The following is a 12,559-nucleotide window of genomic DNA, read 5'->3' on the forward strand; positions in this document are numbered from 1 at the left end:
GAGTTCCTCCTAGAACACAAGGTCATCCCAATGCCATTGGCAAAATGCTTGGTGATCACTGGCCGTAACCCCACAGTAATACCTGCAAGCATCAAGCAACCAAGTAATCTTTGAATGATCTCGGCCATACAGCTGAAAAGGGGACTCGCACGAGAGGAACCTACATTCATGGCTATACCACTGATAGAAGAAGCAACCACCGAAGAGACTGTCCTAGAGGAAATCAAGGAAGTACTAGACAGCTATACCGACATAATGCCAGAGAGTCTACCACAAACACTACCACCTCGTCGAGGCATTGACCACGAAATCGAACTCCTCCCCGGGGTTAAGCTGCCAGCGAAGAACGCATACTGGATGACTCCGCCCGAGCTAGCCGAATTGAGGAAACAACTGGACGAGTTGCTGAAGGCGGGATTCATTCGCCCGACAAAGGCACCTTATGGAGCCCCCGTACTGTTCCAAAAGAAGAAGGATGGGACGTTGCGTCTGTGCATAGACTATAGAGCCTTAAACAAGATGACGGTACGCAACAAATATCCTCTGCCGATAATATCCGACTTGTTCGACCAACTTCACGGGGCCAAGTACTTCACGAAGTTGGACTTACAATCAGGATATTATCAAGTACGTATTGCCGAAGGGGACGAACCCAAGACGACATGCGTAACAAGATATAAGGCCTTTGAATTCCTAGTAATGCCCTTTGACTTGACAAACGCCCCAGCTACGTTCTGCACGTTGATGAACCAAGTTTTCTACGAATACCTGGATCAGTTCGTCATAGTATACCTCGACGACATTGTTGTTTACAGCACAACCCTCGAGGAACACAAAGTGCACTTAAAGCTAGTGTTTGACAAGCTCCGGCAGAACCAGCTGTATGTGAAGAAGGAGAAATGTGCATTCACACAAACATGCATCAACTTCCATGGACATGTCGTCAGATGTGGACAAATTAGTATGGATAGCGACAAGATAAAAGCTATCCAAGAATGGAAGGTTCCTACTTCCGTATCTGAGTTGCGGTCCTTCTTAGGACTAGCCAACTACTGTAGGCGGTTCGTCGAAGGGTTTTCACGACGAGCCGCCCCATTGACAGAGCTGTTGAAGAAAGACCACCCTTGGTCGTGGTCAAATGATTGTCAAATGGCCTTCAAAAATCTGAAAACAACCATGACGAGGGGTCCTGTCCTCAGGTTGGTAGACGTCACAAAGCCATTTGAAGTAGAAACCGATGCTTCCAACTTTGCTCTAGGTGGGGTTCTTATTCCAGAAGGCCACCCCATCGCTTATGAAAGTCGAAAGCTCAACGATGCCGAACGAAGATACACTGTCTCCGAGAAAGAAATGCTGGTTGTAGTCCATTGCCTTCGAGTCTAGAGACAGTATCTCTTAGGATCACAGTTTGTAGTGAAGACGGATAACAGCGCCACTTGCCACTTCTTTGATCAACCAAAATTAACAGCAAAACAAGCCCGGTGGCAAGAGTCGTTGGCCGAATTCGACTTCAAGTTCGAACACAAAGCAGGAAAGAGTAATCAAGCAGCCGACGCGCTGAGTCGGAAGGGCGAACATGCGGCCCTGTGCATGTTAGCCCATATTCATTCAAGTAAGATCGATGGATCGATGCGCGACATCATCAAGGAACATTTACATAAAGACCCATCGGCCAAAGCTGTTGTCGAACTAGCTAAGGCTGGAAAGACACGACAGTTTTGGGTTGAGGGGGACCTCTTGATAACCAAAGGAATCAAATTGTACGTCCCAAGAACGGGGGAACTGAGGAAGAAGCTCATTCAGGAATGTCATGATACCTTATGGGCCGGACACCCTGGGTGGCAAAGAACATACGTCCTAATAAAGAAGGGGTACTTTTGGCCAAATATGCGAGACGACATCATGTAATACACCAAGACGTGCCTCATCTGCCAACAGGATAAGGTCGAGAAAGCCAAAGTCTCTGGACTCTTGGAACCTCTACCTGTGCCAACAAGACCCTGGGAAAGTGTATCTCTTGACTTCATAACACACCTCCCAAAAGTCGGGGAATATGACGCCATCTTGGTTATTGTAGACCGGTTTTCAAAATATGCGACATTCATCCCCACTCCCAAATTATGCTCGGCGGAACTCACAGCCCAACTGTTTTTCAAACACGTTGTAAAGCTATCGGGCATTCCGTCGAGCGTCATCAGTGATAGGGATGGCAGATTCATTGGGACATTCTAGACTGAGTTATTCGCTTTCTTGGGAACAACCTTAAACATCTCCTCGAGTTATCACCCTCAAACCGATGGACAGACAGAACGGTTCAATTGCTTGCTCGAAGAATACTTACGTCACTTCGTCGACGCTCGCCAAAAGAACCGGATACAATTGTTAGATGTCGCCCAATTTTGCTTCAATTGTCAAACAAGCTCGTCTACAGGGAAGAGTCCCTTCGAAATTGTAAGTGGACGACAACCGGCCTTACCCCATATTATTGATCATCCTTATGCAGGAAAAAACCCTCAAGCTCACAACTTTACAAGAGAATGGAAGCAGACGACAGATATAGCCCGGGCATATTTAGAGAAGGCTTCCAAGCATATGAAGAAATGGGCAGACAAGAAGCGTCGCCCCCTTCAATTCCGTGCAGGAGATCAAGTCCTTATCAAGCTGAGACCAGAACAGATCAGATTTCGTAGCCGAAAGGACCAGAGACTAGTTCGTAAATATGAAGGCCCGGTTGAAGTCCTTAAAAAGATCGGGGCTACCTCCTACCGAGTTGCACTACCCACATGGATGAAAATCCACCCCGTCATTCATGTGAGCAACTTGAAGCCCTATCACCCTGATCCAGACGACGACCAATGAAATGCAACCACAAGACCGAACATTGATCTGCAGCAAAAAGAAACAAAGGAAGTGGAAGAGATCCTAGTCGACAGGGTTAGGAAGATAGGAAGACCTGTACGAACGATTCGTAAATTCCTTATCAAATGGAAGAATATCCCTACAGAGGAAACAAGCTGGGAACGCGCCGAAGATCTGAACTCCGCCGCCACCCACATCGCAAGGTATGAAAGTAGTCGGTTGACAGGGACATCAACCAATTAGGTGGGGGAGGATGTCACGGTCATGCTTGTCCAGGGCATGTTGCCCATGGCCGCATGCCCATGACAAGCCAAACCCTTGTCATGTCTTTGCATTCTAGTGTTTTTCCTTTTGTAATTCTAGAGCGTATGACACCTCAAAAATATCATGTCTAGGCCTGCCAAAACTAAAATGGCCCAGAATGTACTATAGGGGGATATGACTAGTCGTCAACTTCTCCCTACCCAAGGTTATATATGCTAAGCCGTTGTTATCTTTCTCTTGCTTGCTTATATAACGTCAATTTCTAAAATCTCTCTTTCTAAAATCTCTCTCTCTCCTCATTTTCTAAAACCTTCTTTTAAAATCGAGGCTAGAGGCTCGACCGTACGTCGCTTGGCCGTAGGCGACGCAAGAACAAATTGGCTTAACTCACTTGCCGCTGGAGAGTGAGTGCCGCACAATCGCTAGTCCGCTACCTTCAAAAGTGCGATTGTGTCACTTGGCACTCAGAAGGGGTTGATAGTGAGATCCCACATCGACTAGAGAGGTAAAGAAACATTTCTTGCAAGGGTCTGAAAACCTATCCATAGTAGATTCAGTTTAAAACCGTGAGAGATACCGAGACGTAACGAACGAAAGCAGACAATATCAACTAACGGTAGTCTTGGATTGTAACAAAATATTGGCTGGAATAGCTCAGTTTGCACCAGGTTGGAGGTTCAAGCCCTCCTTCTAGCGATGTGTGAATGAAGCGTGCCTTATAATTGTGTTTGGTACTTCTCCCTAGTACAAATTTTCAATCAACATCGATTTGGGATGGTCTCATATACGAGAAGTGACAAAACAATCATGTTTTGACGCTTTTAATGTTCACAATTGATATCCACCACGGAACGAGTTCCCTTTCTTAGCGTTGAAAAGTTAGACACGAGCCCATAACAGTGGTAGTAGATATTATCCACTTTGCCACGAGTTTTGCCTAACCAATAAACATCGATGGATGTTAGAAGTGGAATTTGAACCCACGCCCTCTTACGAGGTCCAGAACTTGGCTGACGCATTTTAAAACTGTTTGGCTGACGACGATACGTAACGGATTAAAATAGATAATATCTACTGGCTGTTGGAGAGAGAAACGAAACAATCCTAATAAGGGTTCGAAAACCTCTCCCTAATAGGCTAGGCGCGTTTTAAAACTGTGAGGCTCATGGCAATACCTACTGGGCAAGAATGAACAATGTCTACTGGCAGTGGGTTTAGAATTTTACAAATGAAATAAGAGCTAGCCACTAGGCGATGTGCTAGTGAGGATGCTTGGCACTCAGAAGGGATCGATAGTGAGATCCCACATCGATTAGAGAGGTGAAGAAACATTTCTTGCAAGGGTCTGAAAACCTATCCATAGTAGATTCGGTTTAAAACCGTGAGGGAGATATCGAGACGTAACGAACGAAAGCAGACAATATCAACTAATGGTGGTCTTGGATTATAACAAATGATTGGCTGGAATAGCTCAGTTGGTTAGAGCCTGTCAAGGTCGGAGGTTCAAGCCCTCCTTTTAGCGATGTGTGTATGAAGCAAGCCTTATAATTGTGTTTGGTTCTTATCCTCCCTGGTAGAAATTTTCAATCAACATCGATTTTTGATGGTCTCGTGTACGAGAACTAACTAAACAATCATGTTTTGACACTTTTAAAATTGATATCCACCACGAAACCAGTTCCATTTCCTAGCGTAGAAAATTTTGACACAATCCCATAACGGTTGTTAGTAGATACTATCCACTTCGGCACGGTATTAGTAGATATTATCAACTCTGGAATGAGTTTTGCCTAACAATAAACATGGATGGATGTCATCAGAAGTGGGATTTGAACCCACGCCCTCTTACGAGAACCAAAACGTGAGTCTGGCGCCTTAGACCACTCGGCCATCCTGACTACTAATTGTGCATTCCTAGATTGGTTTGGGAGGGGAATTTATCATTCCGTATATGGGTGTGTAAACGTCTCCCAAGTAGACGCGTTTTAAAACTGTGAGGCTGACGACGATACGTAACGGATTAAAATAGATAATATCTACTGGCTGTTGGAGAGAGGAACGAAACAATCCTAATAAGGGTGCGAAAACCTCTCCCTAATAGGCGCATTTTAAAACTGTGAGGCTCATGGCAATACGTACTGGGCAAGGATGAACAATGGCTGGCAGTGGGCTTGGACTTTTACAAATGAACTCAGAGCTAGTCACTAGGCGATGTGCCAGTGAGGACTCTTGGCACTCACGAGGGGTCGATAGTGAGATCCCACATCGATTAGAGAGGTGAAGAAACATTTCTTGCAAGGGTCTGAAAACCTATCCATAGTAGATTCGGTTTAAAACCGTGAGGGAGATATCGAGACGTAACGAACGAAAGCAGACAATATCAACTAATGGTGGTCTTGGATTATAACAAATGATTGGCTGGAATAGCTCAGTTGGTTAGAGCCTGTCAAGGTCGGAGGTTCAAGCCCTCCTTTTAGCGATGTGTGTATGAAGCAAGCCTTATAATTGTGTTTGGTTCTTATCCTCCCTGGTAGAAATTTTCAATCAACATCGATTTTTGATGGTCTCGTGTACGAGAACTAACTAAACAATCATGTTTTGACACTTTTAAAATTGATATCCACCACGAAACCAGTTCCATTTCCTAGCGTAGAAAATTTTGACACAATCCCATAACGGTTGTTAGTAGATACTATCCACTTCGGCACGGTATTAGTAGATATTATCAACTCTGGAATGAGTTTTGCCTAACAATAAACATGGATGGATGTCATCAGAAGTGGGATTTGAACCCACGCCCTCTTACGAGAACCAAAACGTGAGTCTGGCGCCTTAGACCACTCGGCCATCCTGACTACTAATTGTGCATTCCTAGATTGGTTTGGGAGGGGAATTTATCATTCCGTATATGGGTGTGTAAACGTCTCCCAAGTAGACGCGTTTTAAAACTGTGAGGCTGACGACGATACGTAACGGATTAAAATAGATAATATCTACTGGCTGTTGGAGAGAGGAACGAAACAATCCTAATAAGGGTGCGAAAACCTCTCCCTAATAGGCGCATTTTAAAACTGTGAGGCTCATGGCAATACGTACTGGGCAAGGATGAACAATGGCTGGCAGTGGGCTTGGACTTTTACAAATGAACTCAGAGCTAGTCACTAGGCGATGTGCCAGTGAGGACTCTTGGCACTCACAAGGGGTCGATAGTGAGATCCCACATCGATTAGAGAGGTGAAGAAACATTTCTTGCAAGGGTCTGAAAACCTATCCATACTAGATTCGGTTTAAAATTGTGAGGGAGATACCGAGACGTAACGAACGAAAGAAGACAATATCAAGTAACGGTGGTCTTGAATTGTAACAAATGATTGGTTGGAATAGCTTAGTTGGTTAGAGTGTGTGGCTGTTAACCACAAGGTCAAAGGTTCAAGCCCTCCTTCTAGCGATGTGTGAATCTTATAATTGTGTTTGATGCTTCTCCTCCCTAGTAGAAATTTTCAATCAACATCGATTTGTGAAGGTCTCACGAGAACTAACTAAACAATCATGTTTTGACAATCACCACGGAACTAGTTCCATTTTTGAAGGTCTCACGAGAACTAACTAAACAATCATGTTTTGACAATCACCACGGAACTAGTTCCATTTTTTTCGGTCTCACGAGAACTAACTAAACAATCATGTTTTGACAATCACCACGGAACTAGTTCCATTTTTTTCCCGTTGAAAATTTCAACACAATCCCGTAAAAGTTGTTAGTAGATATTATCCACTTTGGCACGAGTTTTGCCTAACAATAAACATGGATGGATGTCAGAAGTGGGATTTGAACCCACGCCCTCTTACGTGGACCAGAACTTGAGTCTGTCGCCTTAGACCACTCATCCATCCTGACCACTAATTGTGCATTCCTAGATTGGTTTGGGAGAGGAATTTATCATTCCATATATGGGTGTGTAAACATCTCCCAAGTAGACGCGTTTAAAAACTGTGAGGCTGACGACGATACGTAACGGATTAAAATAGATAATATCTACTAGCTGTTGGAGAGAGGAACGAAACAATCCTAATAAGGGTGCGAAAACCTCTCCCTAATAGGCGCATTTTAAAACTGTGAGGCTCATGGCAATACGTACTGGGCAAGGATGAACAATGGCTGGCAGTGGGCTTGGACTTTTACAAATGAACTCAGAGCTAGTCACTAGGCGATGTGCCAGTGAGGACTCTTGGCACTCACAAGGGGTCGATAGTGAGATCCCACATCGATTAGAGAGGTGAAGAAACATTTCTTGCAAGGGTCTGAAAACCTATCCATACTAGATTCGGTTTAAAATTGTGAGGGAGATACCGAGACGTAACGAACGAAAGAAGACAATATCAAGTAACGGTGGTCTTGGATTGTAACAAATGATTGGCTGGAATAGCTTAGTTGGTTAGAGCGTGTGGCTGTTAACCACAAGGTCAAAGGTTCAAGCCCTCCTTCTAGCGATGTGTGAATTAAGCATGCCTTATAATTGTGTTTGATGCTTCTCCTCCCTAGTAGAAATTTTCAATCAACATCGATTTGTGAAGGTCTCACGAGAACTAACTAAACAATCATGTTTTGACAATCACCACGGAACTAGTTCCATTTTTTTCCCGTTGAAAATTTCAACACAATCCCGTAACAGTTGTTAGTAGATATTATCCACTTTGGCACGAGTTTTGCCTAACAATAAACATGGATGGATGTCAGAAGTGGGATTTGAACCCACGCCCTCTTACGTGGACCAGAACTTGAGTCTGTCGCCTTAGACCACTCATCCATCCTGACCACTAATTGTGCATTCCTAGATTGGTTTGGGAGAGGAATTTATCATTCCATATATGGGTGTGTAAACATCTCCCAAGTAGACGCGTTTAAAAACTGTGAGGCTGACGACGATACGTAACGGATTAAAATAGATAATATCTACTAGCTGTTGGAGAGAGGAACGAAACAATCCTAATAAGGGTGCGAAAACCTCTTCCTAATAGGCGCGTTTTAAATCTGTGAGACTCATGGCAATACCTACTGGGCAAGGATGAACAATGTCTGCTGGTTGTGGGCTTGGACTTTTACAAATGAAATCAGAGCTAGTCACTAGGCGATGTGCCAGTGAGGACGCTTGGTACTCAGAAGGGGTCGATAGTGAGATCCCACATCGATTAGAGAGGTGAAGAAACATTTATTGCAAGGGTTTGAAAACCTATCCATAGTAGATTCGGTTTAAAACCGTGAGGGAGATACCGAGACGTAACGAAAGAAAGCAGACAATATCAACTAACGGTGGTCTCGGATTGTAGCAAATGATTGGCTGGAATAGCTTAGTTGGTTAGAGCGTGTGGCTGTTAACCACAAAGTCGGAGGTTCAAGTCCTCCTTCTAGCGATGTGTGAATGAAGCATGCTTTATAATTGTGTTTGGTGCTTCTCCTCCCTAGTATAAATTTTCAATCAACATCGATTTGTGATGGTCTCGTGTACGAGAACTAATTAAACAATCATATTTTGACACTTTTAAAAAGTAGTGCTGAGTTCACAATTGATATCCACCACGGAACGAGTTCCATTTCTTAGCGTTGAAAAGTTCGACACAAGCCCGGTAGTATATATTATCCACTTTGGTACGAGTTTGTCCTAACAAAATAACATGGATGGATGTAAAAAGTTGGATTTGAACCCACGCCCTCTTACGAGGACCAAAACTTGAGTTTAGCGCCTTAGACCACTCTACCATCCTGACAATAAATTGTGCATTCCTTGATTGTTTTGGGAGGGGAATTTATCATTCCGTATATGGGTGTGTAAACGTCTCCCAGGTAGACGCGTTTTAAAATTGTGAGGCTGACGATGATACGTAACAGATTAAAATAGATAATATCTACTGGTTGTTGGAGAGAGGAACGAAACAATCCTAATAAGGGTGCGAAAACCTCTCCCTAATAGGCGCGTTTTAAAACTGTGAGGCTCATGGCAATACGTACTGGGCAAGGATGAACAATGTCTGCTGGCAGTGGGCTTGGACTTTTACAAATGAACTCAGAGCTAGTCACTAGGCGATGTGCCAGTGAGGACTCTTGGCACTCACGAGGGGTCGATAGTGAGATCCCACATCGATTAGAGAGGTGAAGAAACATTTCTTGCAAGGGTTTGAAAACCTATCCATAGTAGATTCGGTTTAAAACCGTGAGGGAGATACCGAGACGTAACGAAAGAAAGCAGACAATATCAACTAACGGTGGTCTCGGATTGTAGCAAATGATTGGCTGGAATAGCTTAGTTGGTTAGAGCGTGTGGCTGTTAACCACAAAGTCGGAGGTTCAAGTCCTCCTTCTAGCGATGTGTGAATGAAGCATGCTTTATAATTGTGTTTGGTGCTTCTCCTCCCTAGTATAAATTTTCAATCAACATCGATTTGTGATGGTCTCGTGTACGAGAACTAATTAAACAATCATATTTTGACACTTTTAAAAAGTAGTGCTGAGTTCACAATTGATATCCACCACGGAACGAGTTCCATTTCTTAGCGTTGAAAAGTTCGACACAAGCCCGGTAGTATATATTATCCACTTTGGTACGAGTTTGTCCTAACAAAATAACATGGATGGATGTAAAAAGTTGGATTTGAACCCACGCCCTCTTACGAGGACCAAAACTTGAGTTTAGCGCCTTAGACCACTCTACCATCCTGACAATAAATTGTGCATTCCTTGATTGTTTTGGGAGGGGAATTTATCATTCCGTATATGGGTGTGTAAACGTCTCCCAGGTAGACGCGTTTTAAAATTGTGAGGCTGACGATGATACGTAACAGATTAAAATAGATAATATCTACTGGCTGTTGGAGAGAGGAACGAAACAATCCTAATAAGGGTGCGAAAACCTCTCCCTAATAGGCGCGTTTTAAAACTGTGAGGCTCATGGCAATACGTACTGGGCAAGGATGAACAATGTCTGCTGGCAGTGGGCTTGGACTTTTACAAATGAACTCAGAGCTAGTCACTAGGCGATGTGCCAGTGAGGACTCTTGGCACTCACGAGGGGTCGATAGTGAGATCCCACATCGATTAGAGAGGTGAAGAAACATTTCTTGCAAGGGTCTGAAAACCTATCCATAGTAGATTCGGTTTAAAACCGTGAGGGAGATACCGAGACGTAACGAACGAAAGCAGAAAATATCAACTAACGGTGGTCTTGGATTGTAGCAAATGATTGGCTGGAATAGCTCAGTTGGTTAGAGCGTGTGGCTGTAGCATGCCCTATAATTGTGTTTGATGCTTCTCCTCCCTGGTAAAAATTTTCATTCAACATCGATTTGTGATGGTCTCGAGAACTAACTAAACAATCATGTTTTGACACTTTTAAAAAGTAGTGTTGAGTACACCATTGATATCCACCACGGAACCAGTTCCATTTCTTAGCGTTGAAAATTTCAACACAATCCCATAACGGTTGTTAGTAGATATTATCCACTTTAGCACGAGTTTTGCCTAACAATAAACAAGGATCGATGTCAAAAGTGGGATTTGAACCCACGCCCTCTTACGAGGACCAGAACTTAAGTCTGGCGCCTTAAACCACTCGGCCATCCTGACTACTAATTGTGCATTCCTGGATTGGTTTGGGAGGGGAATTTATCATTCCGTATATGGGTGTGTAAACGTCTCCCAAGTAGACGCGTTTAAAAACTGTGAGGCTGACGACGATACATAACGAATTAAAATAGATAATATCTACTGGCTGTGTGAGAGAGGAACGAAACAATCCTAATAAGGGTGCGAAAACCTCTCCCTAATAGGCGCGTTTTAAACTTTGAGGCTCATGGCAATACCTACTGGGCAAGGATGAACAATGTCTGCTGGCAGTGGGCTTGGACTTTTACAAATGAAATCAGAGCTAGTCACTAAGCGATGTGCCAGTGAGGACGCTTGGCACTCAGAAAGGGTCGATAGTGAGATCCCACATCGATTAGAGAGGTGAAGAAACATTTCTTGCAAGTGTCTGAAAACCTATCCATAGTAGATACAGTTTAAAACCGTGAGGGAGATACCGAGACGTAATGAACGAAATCAGACAATATCAACTAATGGTGGTCTTGGATTATAGCACATGAATGGTTGGAATAGCTCAGTTGGTTAGAGCGTGTGGCAATTAACCACAAGGTTGGAGGTTCAAGCCCTCGTCATAGCGGATGTGTGAATGAAGCATGCCTTATAATTGTGTTTGGTGCTTGTCCTCCTTGATAAAAATTTTCATTCAACATCGATTTGTGATGGTCTCGTGAACGAGAACTAACTAAACAATCATGTTTTGACACTTTTAAAAAGCAGTGCTGAGTTCAATTGATATCCACCACGGAACGAGTTCCATTTCTTAGCGGTGAAAATTTCAACACAATCCCATAACGGTTGTTAGTAGATATTATCCACTTTTGCACGAGTTTTTCCTAACAATAAACATGGATGGATGTCAGAAGTGGGATTTGAACCCACGCCCTCTTACGAGGACCAGAACTTGAGTCTGGCGCCTTAGACCACTCGGCCATCCTGACCACTAATTGTGCATTTCTGGATTGGTTTGGGAGGGGAATTTATCATTCCGTATATGGGTGTGTAAACGTCTCCCAAGTAGACGCGTTTTAAAACTGTGAGGCTGACGACGATACGTAACGGATTAAAATAGATAATATCTACTGGCTGTTGGAGAGAGGAACGAAACAATCCTAATAAGGGTGCAAAAACCTCTCCCTAATAGGCGCGTTTTAAAACTGTGAGGCTCATGTCAATACCTACTGGGCAAGGATGAACAATGTCTGGTAGTAGTGGGCTTGGATTTTTACAAATGAAATCAGAGCTTGTCACTAGGCGATGTGCCAGTGAGGACGCTTGGCACTCAGAAGGGGGTCGATAGTGAGATCCCACATCGATTAGAGAGGTGAAGAAATATTTCTTGCAAGGGTCTGAAAACCTATCCATAGTAGATTCGGTTTAAAACCGTGAGGGAGATACCAAGACGTAACGAACGGAAGCAGACAATATCAACTAATGGTGGTCTTGGATTGTAGCGAATGATTGGCTGGAATAGCTCAGTTGGTTAGAGTGTGTGGCTCTTAACCACAAGGTCAGAGGTTCAAGCCCTCCTTCTAGCGATGTGTGAATGAAGCATTGTGTTTGGTGCTTCTCCTCCCTGGTATAAATTTTCAATCAACATCGATTTGTGATGGTCTCGTGTACGAGAACTAACTAAACAATCATGTTTTGACACTTTTAAAAAGTAGTGCTGAGTACACAATTGATATCCACCAAGGAACGAGTTCCATTTCTTAGCGTTGAAAAGTTCGACACAAGCGATAGGTAGTAGATATTATCCACTTTGGTACGAGTTTTGCCTAACAAAATAACATGGATGGATGG

At 43.6% G+C, this 12,559-nt stretch overlaps 11 non-coding genes across 11 annotated transcripts; 5 read left to right on the top strand and 6 right to left on the bottom strand.

Annotated features, from left to right (window-relative positions):
* Positions 1-4,937: 4,937 nt before the first annotated feature.
* On the bottom strand, positions 4,938-5,021 carry TRNAV-CAC. The gene has a single exon. It is a non-coding gene; the product is annotated as a tRNA-Val (tRNA).
* An 873-nt stretch (positions 5,022-5,894) lies between these two features.
* TRNAV-CAC lies at positions 5,895-5,978 on the bottom strand. The gene has a single exon. It is a non-coding gene; the product is annotated as a tRNA-Val (tRNA).
* A 519-nt stretch (positions 5,979-6,497) lies between these two features.
* Positions 6,498-6,571, top strand: TRNAN-GUU. Its single transcript has one exon. It is a non-coding gene; the product is annotated as a tRNA-Asn (tRNA).
* A 366-nt stretch (positions 6,572-6,937) lies between these two features.
* On the bottom strand, positions 6,938-7,021 carry TRNAL-CAA. Its single transcript has one exon. It is a non-coding gene; the product is annotated as a tRNA-Leu (tRNA).
* A 519-nt stretch (positions 7,022-7,540) lies between these two features.
* Positions 7,541-7,614, top strand: TRNAN-GUU. The gene has a single exon. It is a non-coding gene; the product is annotated as a tRNA-Asn (tRNA).
* Positions 7,615-7,855: 241 nt separating this feature from the next.
* On the bottom strand, positions 7,856-7,939 carry TRNAL-CAA. Its single transcript has one exon. It is a non-coding gene; the product is annotated as a tRNA-Leu (tRNA).
* A 522-nt stretch (positions 7,940-8,461) lies between these two features.
* On the top strand, positions 8,462-8,535 carry TRNAN-GUU. The gene has a single exon. It is a non-coding gene; the product is annotated as a tRNA-Asn (tRNA).
* Positions 8,536-9,411: 876 nt separating this feature from the next.
* Positions 9,412-9,485, top strand: TRNAN-GUU. The gene has a single exon. It is a non-coding gene; the product is annotated as a tRNA-Asn (tRNA).
* A 1,172-nt stretch (positions 9,486-10,657) lies between these two features.
* On the bottom strand, positions 10,658-10,741 carry TRNAL-UAA. The gene has a single exon. It is a non-coding gene; the product is annotated as a tRNA-Leu (tRNA).
* An 872-nt stretch (positions 10,742-11,613) lies between these two features.
* On the bottom strand, positions 11,614-11,697 carry TRNAL-CAA. The gene has a single exon. It is a non-coding gene; the product is annotated as a tRNA-Leu (tRNA).
* Positions 11,698-12,220: 523 nt separating this feature from the next.
* TRNAK-CUU lies at positions 12,221-12,294 on the top strand. Its single transcript has one exon. It is a non-coding gene; the product is annotated as a tRNA-Lys (tRNA).
* Positions 12,295-12,559: the final 265 nt, after the last annotated feature.

This window comes from Cucurbita moschata, unplaced genomic scaffold (genome assembly GCF_002738365.1).
Source record: "Cucurbita moschata cultivar Rifu unplaced genomic scaffold, Cmos_1.0 Cmo_Scf00135, whole genome shotgun sequence".
NCBI lineage: Eukaryota > Viridiplantae > Streptophyta > Magnoliopsida > Cucurbitales > Cucurbitaceae > Cucurbita > Cucurbita moschata.